General features: G+C 48.0%; 1 pseudogene; it reads right to left on the bottom strand.

Moving 5' to 3' along the window:
• LOC138568902 (vomeronasal type-2 receptor 26-like) overlaps nt 1-13525 on the bottom strand; it is a 126649-nt pseudogene extending 113124 nt beyond the window's left edge.
• Between the last annotated feature and the right edge of the window lie 219 nt (nt 13526-13744).

Here is a 13744-nt window from a genome sequence, read left to right as displayed (position 1 = left end):
CCACCCACCAAGCAGTTGTTCTGGGTCCAGGCATCAAAGGAACACACCCATTGAAAGGGAGTAGCCTTGCTTAACAACCCATCATCGTTTGATATGGTGGAAGAAGACATACATGAATGAATAAAAGCTTGGCGTTTCCATGCCAACACACTATGCTGCTTCTAAACACCCCTTCTTCACTTCTTCACTGTCTATTTTCTCTTACCAATGTTTTGGCACATGTGGTGCAAACACCACCATAGGCGAGAAAGCAAAAAAATGATTATATAAATCTGGATTAAAAACAAATCTTAATTATTTCAGGGTTAAAATAAAAGGGTTAATAATTCTCAAATGTTCCTGGAGAGTAAAGCTGTTGGAAGCGATCCTAAGTAAAAACAAAAGGGTTGAGGGTTCCCAGATTGTACTTGTAGAGGAAACCTGATAACAGTGATCCTGTGTTAAAATAAGAGTTGACTGGCTAGTGAAGCTGATGACCGAGAACCTACCACTAAATATAAGGGTAGCTGGAGAGTGAAGCTTATTACTGAAATTCTGAAATCCGTAATACTGAAGCTGATGACAGAAATCCTGGATTAAGATAATTAGGTTGATTGTTCCTAGATTGTACCTGAATAGCGAAGTTGATGACAGAAATCCTGGATTAAGATAGGAAGTGGTGATCGTTCCCAGTTTGTACCTGAATAGTGAAGCTGATGACAGAAATCCTGGATTAAGATAGGAAGTGTTGATCGTTCCCAGTTTGTACCTGAATAGTGAAGCTGATGACAGAAATCCTGGATTAAGATAGGAAGTGTTAATTGTTCCCAGTTTGTACCTGAATAGTGAAGCTGATGACAGAAATCCTGGATTAAGATAGGAAGTGTTGATCGTTCCCAGTTTGTATCTGAATAGTGAAGCTGATGACAGAGATCCTGGATTAAAATACAAGTGTTGATTTTTCCCAAATTTTGCCTGGAATGTAAACCTGATGTAGTCCTCTTTCCTCTTAAAAAAAAGAACTCACATTCAAATTAATTGATTATTGCATCAATCTACCCTATGGCAACTGGTAACTATTTTTTTTTCATTTGTCTATTACGGACCAAATTTTCCCTCCAAACACTCGTCTGGGAGGTCTTACCTGTGTAAAGCCGGGGTGCCAATGAATGTCACGGTCACTGAGGTTAAACTGCATTTGCCCTGCAGAGTTGATAATGATGTTTCCCACATTGGTAAATGTAGTGTTTACTTCAGAGAAGTGATGCCAGTTCAAAATGTCAAAACGTGTTGGAGGGTCCCCCTGGGCATTGAAGGACATGTCACCACTGGCGGTTTTGAAATGGACGTTCCGCATGTGACGATGTAACTGCCAAGAAGAAAGGAGACATAGGATTAGGTTGAATATGATAAGGAATGCAAAGTAATCATCAGTGAAAGCCATGGTGATAGTCCTGACTACTTACCTCTAAAACTTCATTATGCTGTGACCTTCCCTTCCTTGTCACAATCATAATTCCCACCCTCTATATCCTTTCTTTAGCATCATGCTCAGTATGAGGTCAAGAGGATAAGGGAAAAGGAAAACAGAAGCTATGGTGGAGGAAAGAGCACCCGACACCAACCTTGAAGGTCACTTGCTCTCAGACAGATCATGGCTAAACATAGGTCTGGCTGGATGCAAATAGTTCACTATCAGAGTACCTAACCTGATACACACCTGCTCAAGTAGAGCAAGGGTTAGGGAGTAATTAGAGGTAAGTAGTATCCCCACAATGGAGTAAGGTTGCCACTGGCTTGGTCTGAGGCATCCCCCCACTGGAAGAAGGCCTCCTGTCACTTGGGCTGGTGCATATCCACACAAGGAGAAGGTCCTCTGTCATTTGACCTGAGGCATCCCCCCACTTGAAGAAGGCATCCTGTCACTTTGTCAGGGGCATCCCGCTGCTGGAAGAAGGCCCCCTGTCACTTGATATGGGGCATACCCCCTCTGTAAGAAGTCCTCTTGTCACTTGGTCTGGTGCATATCCACACAGGAAGAAGGTCCCTTGTCACTTTGTCTGGGGCATCCCCCATTTGAAGATGGCCTCCTGTTACTTACTCTGAGGGATCCCCCTCTGGAAGAAGGGCCATTGTCACTTGCTCTGGTGCAGATCCTCACCGGAAGAAGGTCCCCTGTCATTTGACATGGGGCACCCCCCACTGGAAGAAGGCCTTGTGTCACTTGGTCTGAGGCATCCCCCCTCTGGAAGAAAGCCCCCATCCCTTGATCTGGTGGATCTCCTCACTGGAAGAAGGTTCCCTGTCACTTGTTCTGGGGCATCCTCCCACTGGAAGAATGGAACCTCTTACTTTGTCTAGGACATCCCCCCACTGGAGGAAGGCCTCCTGTCACTTGGCATGAGGCATCCCGTCACTGCAGGAAGGCCTTGTGTCACTTGCTCTGAGGCATCCCCCCTCTGGAAGAAGGTCCCCTGTCCCTTGATTTGGTGCATCTCCACACTGGATGAAGGTCCCCTGTAATTTGACCTGCGTCATCCCCCCACTGGAAGAAGGTCTCCTGTCACTTTGTCTGGGGCATCCCCCCTCTGGAAGAAGGCCTCCTGTCACTTTGTCTGGGGAATCCCCCCACTGGAGGAAGGCCTTGTGTCACTTGGTCTGAGGCATCCCCCCTCTGGAAGAAGGCCCCCATACCTTGATCTAGTGCATGTCCTCACTGGATGAAGGTCCCCTGTCATTTGACCTGCGTCACCCCCCCACTGGAAGAATTTCCCATGTCACTTGGTCTAGGACATCCCCCCACTGGAAGAATGGCCCCTCTCACTTTGTCTAGGACATCCCCCCACTGGAAGAAGGCCCCATGTCCCTTGATCTTGTGCATCTCCTCACTGAAAGAAAGTCCCCTGTCATTTGACCTGGGGCATTCCTGCACTGGAAGAAGGCCCCCTGTCACTTTGTCTGGGGCATCACCCCTCTGGAAGAAGACCTGCTGTCACTTGCTCTGAGGCATCCCCCCTCTGGAATAAGGCCCCCTGTCCCTTGATCTGGTGCATCTCCTCACTGGAGGAAAGTCCCCTGTCACTTGACCTGTGGCATCCCCCCACCGGAAGAAGGCTGTCTGTCACTTTGTCTGGGGCATCTCCCCACTGGAGGAAGGCCTTGTGTCACTTGATCTCAGGCATCCCCCCTCTAGAAGAAGGCCCAATGTCCCTTGGCCTGGGGCCTCCCCAAAGGAAGAAGGGCCCCTCTCACTTGGTCTAGGGCAACCCCTCACTTCAAAATTGAAAAGGAGTGTGGGAGCCCCTCTACCAAGAATCAACATGGGCCAAATATCCTGTTCTATGGAATTTCTTCTACTTAAAAGGGTCTACAAGCACATTGTAGCTCACTGCCCCGGAGGGCCCTCTGGGTCATTCTCCACTGGACATAGGCCCCCTCTCACTTGGTCTAAGGAATCTCCCCACTGGTGGAAGGCCCCCTGTCACTTGGTCTGAGGCGTCCCTCCACTGGAAGAAGCCCCCTTGTAACTTGGTATGGGGCATCCCCCCACTGGTAGAAGGTCCACTGTCACTTGGTCCAGGGCATACCCCACTGGACGTAGGCCCCCTCTCACTTGGTCTAGGGAATCACCCCACTGTGGTGAGACCTACTTTCCCTTGGTCTAGGGAATCACCCCACTGGAGGGAAGCCCCATGCCACTTGGTCTAGGGAATCTCCTCACTGGAAGAGTGTCCCCTGTAACTTGGTCTGGGCCATCCCCCCACTTGAAGAAGGCCCCCTGTCACTTGGTCTGGGGAATACCCCCACTGGCGGAAGGACCCCTGTCACTCGATCTGGTGCAAGCTCCTTCACCGGGCAGATGGCTACAAAACACCTTTATGATTGTCCTGTTCCTCCGTTTCTTGATCTCCCCCTCAAAGATCATTCTAGCAAATAAAGCTGTATTTTGGCAGCTTAAGAGTGAGGTTGATGCAAATATGTTGGTCTTCAAGTAAAAGCAGTAATAGAGAAAATAGTTTTCCATTGTCTCCCACCTGCTTAATCAGCTCCCATAACTTAAACCTGCAAAGCCTTTAACCTAAAAATTCAAATTAACATTTGTTTTACAGTGCTTCTCTCTTCCAGAACAAAGGCCTAGCTGTCACTGCCCTACCTCAATGGCTCTAAAACTCCTGACAGCAAAATATCAACAAAAAAAGGGGGCCATGGCCAATCCCATGCAAGATGGCTGCCTGAGCCCTCTCGTGCATGCTCCAGACTCTTTAATCTTCCTTAAAGATGTGGATTAAACATCCTACAATTACCTTGTGCTTCAGCTTCTATTCTGGAAAGCAGTGGGCTGTGGCAGTTACCGGCATCCTGGCTGCCTGGTGTACGTTGGAGCATGGTACACCTGAGGGACCGAGTCCTGGCTGTGTGCACCCCAACCTCCTGGCGTTATGTACAGTACAAACATGGCGACTTGATGTGCTCCTCATGAATGTTATCCACTGAGACCACACCCCCTACTAATAGTCCACCCTGCACGGCCCTGCCCACACGCCACAACAAGTGTCTGTTTGGCCTGTTTGCCGGGTTGCCGGTGGATGTGGCCAGGAATTCCTGTTGGTTATTCCTCATCACAGAAGTACTGTCTTTACCAGATAAACTATCTATGCTCATGGTCCGATCTATAAAGGCCACTCTACGCACTCCCCACTGTATGTGATTAAGATGAGTAGGCTGTCTTATATGGGTGAACAGACGGGGCCTCGTACACAGAGTTTGAAGCAACTAGGGGCGCAGATGTATGATGTTCTATCTGCTCCCCTGGTCTTCACTCTGGTGAAAAATATATTACGTATGGCTCTGGCGCTTCCACGTCCTCTGTCCCTTCCCAGCCCTAGCGATTCTGTGTTACTGGAGCAGGGAGGGGGGTCGCCCATTTTAACTGCAGGAACATGAAAAGGGGAAGCACAGTGCCCATATGGGGATTGCATTTGAATGAAAGGAGCATACCATCTGTTTGAAAACTAGTGTAAATCATTTGGGTGAGCTCATTGTTGCAGTGAATTCACGGGGGAATTTCAGTTTGCCCCCACTAAATCTCCCTCTGAAGAACAGGCAAGGAGAGTGGAATGATTGAGAGGGCATCATTACCAATCACTACGTCTCCTAAACCGTTCATGTCACGGGGAGTCATTCCTGGGACTCTGGGGAGCGGGAGTCCTCCTTCTGAGTACATTATTGTTCATAATGACACAAAAAAAAGAATAAAAAACAAGCACGTAATAAAAAATTAAATGGGATAAGAATCTCAAATACACCCTCCTGCAATCACCGGAACAATTTAATAACAGAGGATGCTCTGGCCATCGACACTTTGGGACACAGCCTTGATATTGAATCTGAGGATGAAACCACAATAGATAGGGTTGGGAGTGGAAGAGAGGAACACAATCTCACAGAGGAAATGAAACATATGGGAACTAAGAAAAAGAATAGCACAATGAATGCCGTTCCTATAATGTGTTTAATGGTAGAAATCTGGATATACAAGATCACCACCCCGTCCCTAGAGGGGTGTACTAAATATTTGCAAAGACAGTGAATACATCCTCAACTCCTCCCCCATTGATTGCTAAGGAAGTCGTAGTATTGTGTGTCATTGTGATAAGATGGTGAATCTAGTACATCTCACACAAAGGGACAATCTGTATGATCCAAAAATGCACTTTTACCTGAGACAAATGAGGTGTTTTCTAGAAGGACTGTACACCCTGGGGAAGGGGAACATTTGGGGGAATTCAGGGCAACTGTACATCTACCGCTCCAGCTGTAATATGCGATGTACAGAATGCACCACTGTTTAAGGGGCTAAACCACAATGCAGGGTCCATAAACAATTCTCAACTAGAAGCACTCATCAGAACCACAGTCCCCCAGATGTTTTACACCAGACAAAGTCGGATAGATTTCAATCTGTCAAATGGAAATGTGAGGCAGAGTGGCCAACCAAGTGAAATTTTGCAGAGGCCTCATGGCTCATTGCCCGAAAATGTTGACTCGGGTATAGTCAAAACGTCAGCAAATGTGAATGTTTTAGCATCATCTGGATATATACCGGGAATTATCTGCCCAGAGAGTAACTCTCTAGATGGCCTGGCTAGAAACTCAAGCAACAAAGTTCAGCCTAGGAATATTCCAAAGTCAGGATCTCGGAGGGATTTAAAGAAGGTCCATTGGACGGCTACCATTTTTCCAGATAATGCCAGCGTTCTATTGTATTACCCGTTTGATTATGGTGGTCCATCCTCTTTAAATAGGACAAGGGTCCTTGCTCTCTTAAAAGAGATTCCTGTTTTGAGACTTCTGTCATCTGCCGACTTAAAATTGGTGGACTTTATTCAGCCTGACCGATATGACTATGTAAAACTGGGATTTAATTCCAGAGCAGTCTATGTAGCAATTCGATCAGAAACCTCACACTTCAACCGGTTGGGGTATGATGTTCTCATCTTTAGTCTCGGCTTGAGGTCAGTTAATCAGGTATAAAGAGAGTCACAGAACGATGCACGGGGCAGGATGGCGCTTAGGACGACTTCACCTGTTGTTCCAAAAGAAGTGGAAGATCAGACTCCATGTGGGGTACAGGATTGAATATACATTTTTGTTTCTGCTCTGTCCCTGTATTATACGCTGTTAATGGTACCCTTCAGTACATGTATATATGCTGTATATTTTTGTAACTTCTGTAACTACTGCTTTTTGTAACATGTTTAAGAGTATGCGCCCGGTTGCCCCTGGGCCTGTTTTTTTTGCGCTTTATAAATAAAATCAAATCAAATCAAATGAGAGTTTCTGGAGATGGGTAGCATTATCACTGCGTGACTCCATCTCCCAGCTGAAATCTTTACAAGAAAACCTTTAACCACTCGTTGGACATTTGACTATTATCGTGGAATCTGCGCAGCCATGCTCATCTTTTTTCATATTCAGCTCTTTGTGAAAGATTAAATGATTGCAGCATTGTTTGTATACAAGAAACTTGGATGACAGTGGCCTTTCATTTGGATGGCTTTGAGTCCCGTCAATTGCTTGCTAGAAAGGGCAAAACAGGCCGGCCTTGTGGAGGCCTCTTGATTGCTATTAAGAGTGCTATATAACTCTCAATAATAGACACTTTTTAGTTCCCACCCTAGTGCTCTGGAAGTAACTGTAGAGGTAAAGGCATCCCGTAGACCTTACGTTATCCTCCTAGTAAATATCTACTAGAAGCCATTATTTAATTTACCCAGCCATGATTGGCAACATCAGTGCATTGATTATTGCCAAAATTTTAAAATATTGTGGACTACAGATAGCGATACTAGGAGATTTAAATGTGGACATCCCTTTTACCTCTAATCCTGCCGCACAGAGCACTTCAGATCTTGGCATTCTTTTACCCTATATGGACGAGGGGAGTAGGCATATAAGAGGAGGTCCCCCGGGGAGTTCTAGAAAATCCCCGCAGGGTCAGATCTGGCCCTCCACTTTTAGAAATGGGGGGTCTTTCTTCAGTATATTGACCTTAGAATCACATTTAGACCCGAATACTTGGTCTGATGGTCGTTATGCTTCTATTATCGCGGGAGGATCGCTCAGCGGCGATGTGCGCGCCTTGGAAACAAGATGACAGGAAGCAACACAGGTTCGATCCCCGGGCCCGTGCTTAGAAACCTCTGGGTGTTATAAATACACAACTAAGACAAAAACAATTACAAACTAAAAACAAAAAAAACTATTCCTGTAACAGGGCCTCGATACCCACGCGCTGTGGGAGTGCTTTAAAAAGGCAAAATAAGTAAAAAATAAAATAATTGATTGCATTTTTATGTCTCAGTCTCTCTTCGAATGTAGTCATTCTTATGCTGCGAAGACGCGCATCATTTAATTAATAATAATTATTATTATTATTATTATTATTATTATTATTTGGCACAATGATAATATACAAAGAGTAAACAAGGTTTTTGTTTCGGACTTTCATCAGAAATCTATAAAATCTAGATGAGGTATCTTTACTCACCTCAACTCCCCCATCTACCTTGAGGATTTGATTGCTAAAAGTATAAAGCATCAAAATAGAAAACCTTGGAGGTTCCCTCATAAACACATCTATGATCCAAGTGTCAAAGCTGACAAACACGAATGTAAAAGGGAGACAAGGAGACTGCTGTACAGCGTCTTCCAGAGGCTCAGAAAAGAATAGCTATTCAAAAACAGAAACAACGTCTAAAAACGGACCCAAACGACATAAGGCTCGCATGCTTCAAGAAGATAATGAAGCAATGCTGTCATCCTTGAAGGAGGGTCCTGCGCGCCAATTTTGGCAGTTAATTAATACCATAGAATCTCCCCAAATTATAGATCAATCTAACTCTATTGCAAGGGAAATTTGGGCAGGGCTTTTTACTAAATTGTATGCACTAAAAAAACCTGGCCTATGTGTTGAGTGAGTCTGTTATTAATCACAAGTAGAAATGTGATTTTTTCGATACACGATATCACAAGACTAATTCAAAAATCTAGTCCATCTAGAGCCGATGGCTATAGTCCATCTAGAGCCGCTGGCCCTAACCCTCTGACTAATGCAACATTAAAGGCAAATCCGGAAATCTGGGCAAATGTTTTGGCTATGTTATTCTCAGATATTTTAAGCACTAAATGTATGCCATTTACATGGCATCTGTCGCACATAGTCTCCATATATAAAAAAGGTGACCATTGAACTATCGGCCCTTGATGCAGATTCCAAAATCTTTGCTGGGCTAGTGCTGGAGAAACTGAATGAGTGGGTGGATATGAATTTAATACTATCAACAAAACAAGTAAAGAAGTAAGAACTGTTAATGTTAAAGGACATTTGTACGACGCACTATCACCACCGGAGTGGTCCCCTGGCGCTCTGAAAAAGGAAGGGAGGGTGAGTTAGTGGGAGGAAGCTTGAAAAGTGCTAGAGAGCAGTGATGTGCTGTTGGCAGCCTCAGCCCGGTGGGTCCATTGGCTGGGCCTGGGGTGTTTACAGCCGGTAGTCGTTGTGTACTGTTGTGTGAGTCTATGGGCCTCATTACGAGATTGGCGGTAAGGGAAAAATGATGCCGGTAAAGGATTACCAGCATCGCTTACCGCTCCGGGCGATTATGACCCGAAAAGCCGCTATTAGCGACACAGTAAATAACGGTGCCTATAATAGCGGCATGGGCGCAGGCACGCGACCCTTCATGGCAGCAATACCGGCATGGCGTAAACAGGAGGACATCACAAGTCAGGCGGACACGCAAATAACGGCCTACTGAAGCCCGAAAAGTACCTTACCACCATGGAGTAAATACCGGCATCGCGGACCACCCGTAAACGGCCATGTGCAGTGCTCCCAACTGCCACAGGTGCACACAATCAGCACAGGTGGAGGGAATATAGACTGGGCCAGCACAAAAGGAGCACATCCCACCCCTTCCCGCACCCAGTCACACATCAAAATGATTCTCATACTACTAGCAATGCTGGGGCTGGAGGACATGATTGCAGTGGACCTCCTGCAACAACAGCAACAACAGGCAGCACAGAGGATACGCAGGAGGAGAATGAGGGTGAGGCAGGCCCAGCATGCCCCACCAGTGCAGCCAGTGGTACCACACAGCTAGCCCCCAATCCCTCGCATTAGAGCCAGTCCATTCAACCTAACCCCTGAGCAGATCCACACCCTGTACCGTCTGGACCGGGACACCATCACCAGCATTGTTGACATGATACATGGCGACATTGTCAGCCTGATTGAAATACGCACCGCCATCCCACCTCTACTGAAGGTAGTGTCTGTGCTCCACTTCCTGGCCACAAGCACCTACCAGCACACAGTGGGGCACATGCATGGCATATCACAACCATTATTCTCACGTACACTGAACCAAGTGCTTGATGCCCTCCTGAAGCACACAGGCAACCACATTTTCCTACCACGGACAGCCCAGGAGATCTCCAACACCAAAGTTGGTTTCCATTCACTGGCCGGCATCCCTGGTTGCATTGGCGCCATCGACTGCACCCATGCTGAATCGGTGGCCCCACATGCCATGGAAGTAGTGTACCGCACCCGTAAGTTATACCACTCCATCAACGTGCAAATGGTATGTGACTCAAACAAGATCATCACACATTGTTGTGCCCAATTCCCCAGGTGAAACCATGATTCAATGGTCATGCAGAACTCCACGATACCACGCTACATGGAGCGAGATGTAGGGCAGAGATCCTGGCTTCTCGGTGAGTTGCATGTTAGGCTCATGGAAATGCAATGTGTGTAGTTGATTGGGGGAGAGATGCATACTTCACATGGCTGACAGCACCTGAGAGGATGTACCATGCTCATACCCCAAAGCAGGCCAGACTTGACCCGTCACCTGACCACTCAATACAAGATGTAAGCTGCACTACCACGAAAATGATGCAGTGCAACAACCATTACATAGCCATCAACATGTACACTGCACATAAGCAGACCGTAGACCCCACAGCACAATGCAGCAACAAGCAATGAGGATGGTCAATGCACAGCGCCAAATACCATCAACTAAAAGAACAGGTCTCCATTACTGCGTACAAAGGAGCCACATGAGGGCAAGATACAAGAACGCACCCCTACACCAACACAGAGGTCCACCAAAACAGCAAGTCATCATTGGTCGTGCAAATTGAGATCATCATGACGCTGCCATCAACGTTGACAGGATGGTAGCATACCTATCACTGCACATAACCCAGATGATGGGAGCAACCATCGTGGACTACCACAGTGCATGAGCACCACAAGGAATTTGCCCCCCCTGCCTCTACGCCTAATTGATGATGGCATGCACACCTGGATATAAGTGGAATACACATATAGCAGTCACTTCATGTGTCTCTACACATGCATGGATCTGTGGGTGCATACAGGAAATGAATGCTTGGTATGGTGTCATTGATACAGGTCCCATGTGATGTGAGGACTTACACATAATCATTGTTGCTCACATGCAGGTGATGCAGGCTATCCCTTGAAGAGGTGGCTCCTTACCCCAGCCCGGAACCTGCAGAACAGGCACGAGGAGGACTATAATCGTGGCCATACACGTACCCGTGTGTTGATTGAGCAGACCTTTGGCCTCTTGAAGGCACAGTTTCGCTGCCTCAGCAGATCTGGTGGTGCACTCCTGTACGTCCATGAGAAGGTGGGCAAGATCGTCATGACATGTGTCATGCTACACAATATGTGCATCAGACGGAATGTTTCCCTGCCCCCTCATGCTGCACTGTAACCACCTGGCGATGAGGATGAAGAGGGTGGAGATGGGGCTGCACTTCAGGGAGGCAGCGATGCACAGGAGGGAGGTGCCATGCGTCAGACTCTGATTGACCAATGTTTCTAGCACACATGGATGGGGAGTGTGACATGGAGGTGGAACTCAGGGCACTGGGTGTGTCAGGGACATGGACTCTGTAGACTGCTTACCAATAAAGCACACGTACACAATAAGCAATGTCCTCACATGTGCAATCAGATTGCATAACACATGTATTCAGAATATGTAACTAATAAGTGCACAAGCCTTCCACCCAACACACCCACTCCCCCCTCCGCCTCCCCCCTCAACTTCCTCACACACCCTCTCCCCCTCCACCTCCCCCCTCAACTTCCCCACACATCCTCTACCCCTCCCCCTCTCCCCTCAACTCCCCCACACATGGTGTGCACTGGCGTGCACCATAAGTCCACATGGGACCAGTATGCCTGGCTGAACCTACAGCCCTCCCCCTCTTCCAGCACCAGGTGCACCCCTGTCTGATCTGCGCAGGTTCCGGCCAGACCTACGCACGGGGCTGGACTTAGTTGAGCTTGCATTGGAAGATGTCCCAGGTTTTTCTGCCACCTGTGCCGGACGCGTGGCCTCCATTGCTGCCACCATTTGTGAGAGGACCTGCCGCACTGCTGCCAATTCGCCACAAATGTCCTTTGAGGTGGTCTCAATTGCTGTTTTGAGGGATGCAGCACATTCCCTAATGTCATCCCTTGCCCGGCCACATTCCTTGATGTGCTGTGTCAACAGCCCTGTCAGCTCCTCCTGCCGCTTCTGAATTTCCCTGATCCCCTCTTGGCTGGTCGGACAGTGGTGGATGTGTGAGGGGTTTCCAACATGGTTTGTTCCTCATGCACACTTGGTGTGGGGGTGAACCGGCCAGGCCATGAATCCCAGGAGACAGACCATGCATGCTGCTGTTGTGCAAGCTGCATGGGGAGAGTTGTGGTGAATGCAGGGGGCCTGTGGCAGCTGTCTCCCCCACTGTGCTGCTGGCAGCCGATGCAGTGCTTTCTGCCACTGGCTCCTGTGTGCTGGTGGCTGGTGTGGGTGCTGTGGTGGGGGCTGTAGTGCACATTGGTGCTGTGGCCTCTGGGGTTTTCTTGCCCTTCCGCAGTAGTGCAGTTTGGCCTCTTCCCCTTGATGTTGAGGGGCGGTGTTCTCCCTCCATGCCCCTGGCCATTTTTTGTGGTGTCGCATCATCCTCCCTAGTGTCCTGGTCATCGCTGTCTGAATGCGTGCCTGTTGGGGACCAATAGAGGGAGAGGGTTAGTGATGGGTCTGTAGGCATCAGGCATGCATTGGGGTGGCTGCATTCATATGGAATAGCAGTTGATTGACATTGGGGTAGTGACATACGGGTTGCTTGGCTTTTGGGTGGGTAATGCATGTAAGCGTCTGGGTTGAAACATATATGGGGTGCATCATGCATGTGGACATGATGCATACATGCCAACATTCTGACACGCCTGGCAGGGAGATTTCTACAGAGAAATCGAGAGACAACAATTTCCCCATAGGAATGCATTGGAGAAATAATTATTTTAGGCGGGAGAACATGAAAAATAGCAGTATTTTTCACACAAAAAATCGGGAGTCTCACTCCTCTATCGGGAGGGTTGGCATCTATGATGATGGTGCTGTGCTGTGCCTGTAGACAGTCTTGTATATATGTGTCTGGTGGACCCTGCTCTACTTCATTGTACCGTCAGTTCAGGTGGACATCATTTTGTTGGTATTTGCATTGTTTCATTTGGGACACCTAGCTGCATCAGCCGATGACGGGGCTCCTCGCTCCATATCCCCCACTCCCTCAATTGCCTCCATCCCTATGGTGCTTGCGCAGATCTCCTCCCAGGGCTTCAACTTGATAGGGGAGTCCGCACCGCCGCCTGTCGCCATCCCCAGCTTGCGGTTGGTGGAGAGGATGCTCCGCACGCGTAAACGCAGATCGTCCCTGCACTTCCAGACATCTTTAGGAGTGCGGGTGTGGTGCCAACGGCACTTACTTTCTGCGTAACCTCCGCCCATATCTGCTTCTTACGCTGCACTGCAGGGCGGGACATGTCGGAGGAGAAGATGACATCTGCATGTTCTTGCAGCGTCTCGGCCAGCATGGTCAACTCCTCTTGGGAAAAGTGCTCCTTGTGCAAGCGCTCTGTGCTTTTTTTGAGTGCTTTGGGCATGGTAAGATGCAGCAGGTAGTGGTGGAGGTGTGGTAGAGGTGTGGTCAGAAGGCGCCTAGTTGTAATGGATGGCAATGGATTGTGTTTTTAAAGATGGCCGCCATGCTCTTTCCCGTTCCTGTGCGATGATGCTACTTCCGGTTCCGCTAATAGCGGTCACCGCTAATGCTGATGGCTTGGATGGCGGTGGAGCTATTTGCGCTTCGTGCTATGCCGGTA

Source organism: Ambystoma mexicanum, chromosome 2q, assembly GCF_040938575.1.
Source record: "Ambystoma mexicanum isolate Mex_15411 chromosome 2q, UKY_AmexF1_1, whole genome shotgun sequence".
NCBI lineage: Eukaryota > Metazoa > Chordata > Amphibia > Caudata > Ambystomatidae > Ambystoma > Ambystoma mexicanum.
Note: the sequence above shows the minus strand (reverse complement) of the source record. Positions and strands in the feature narration are given on the sequence as shown.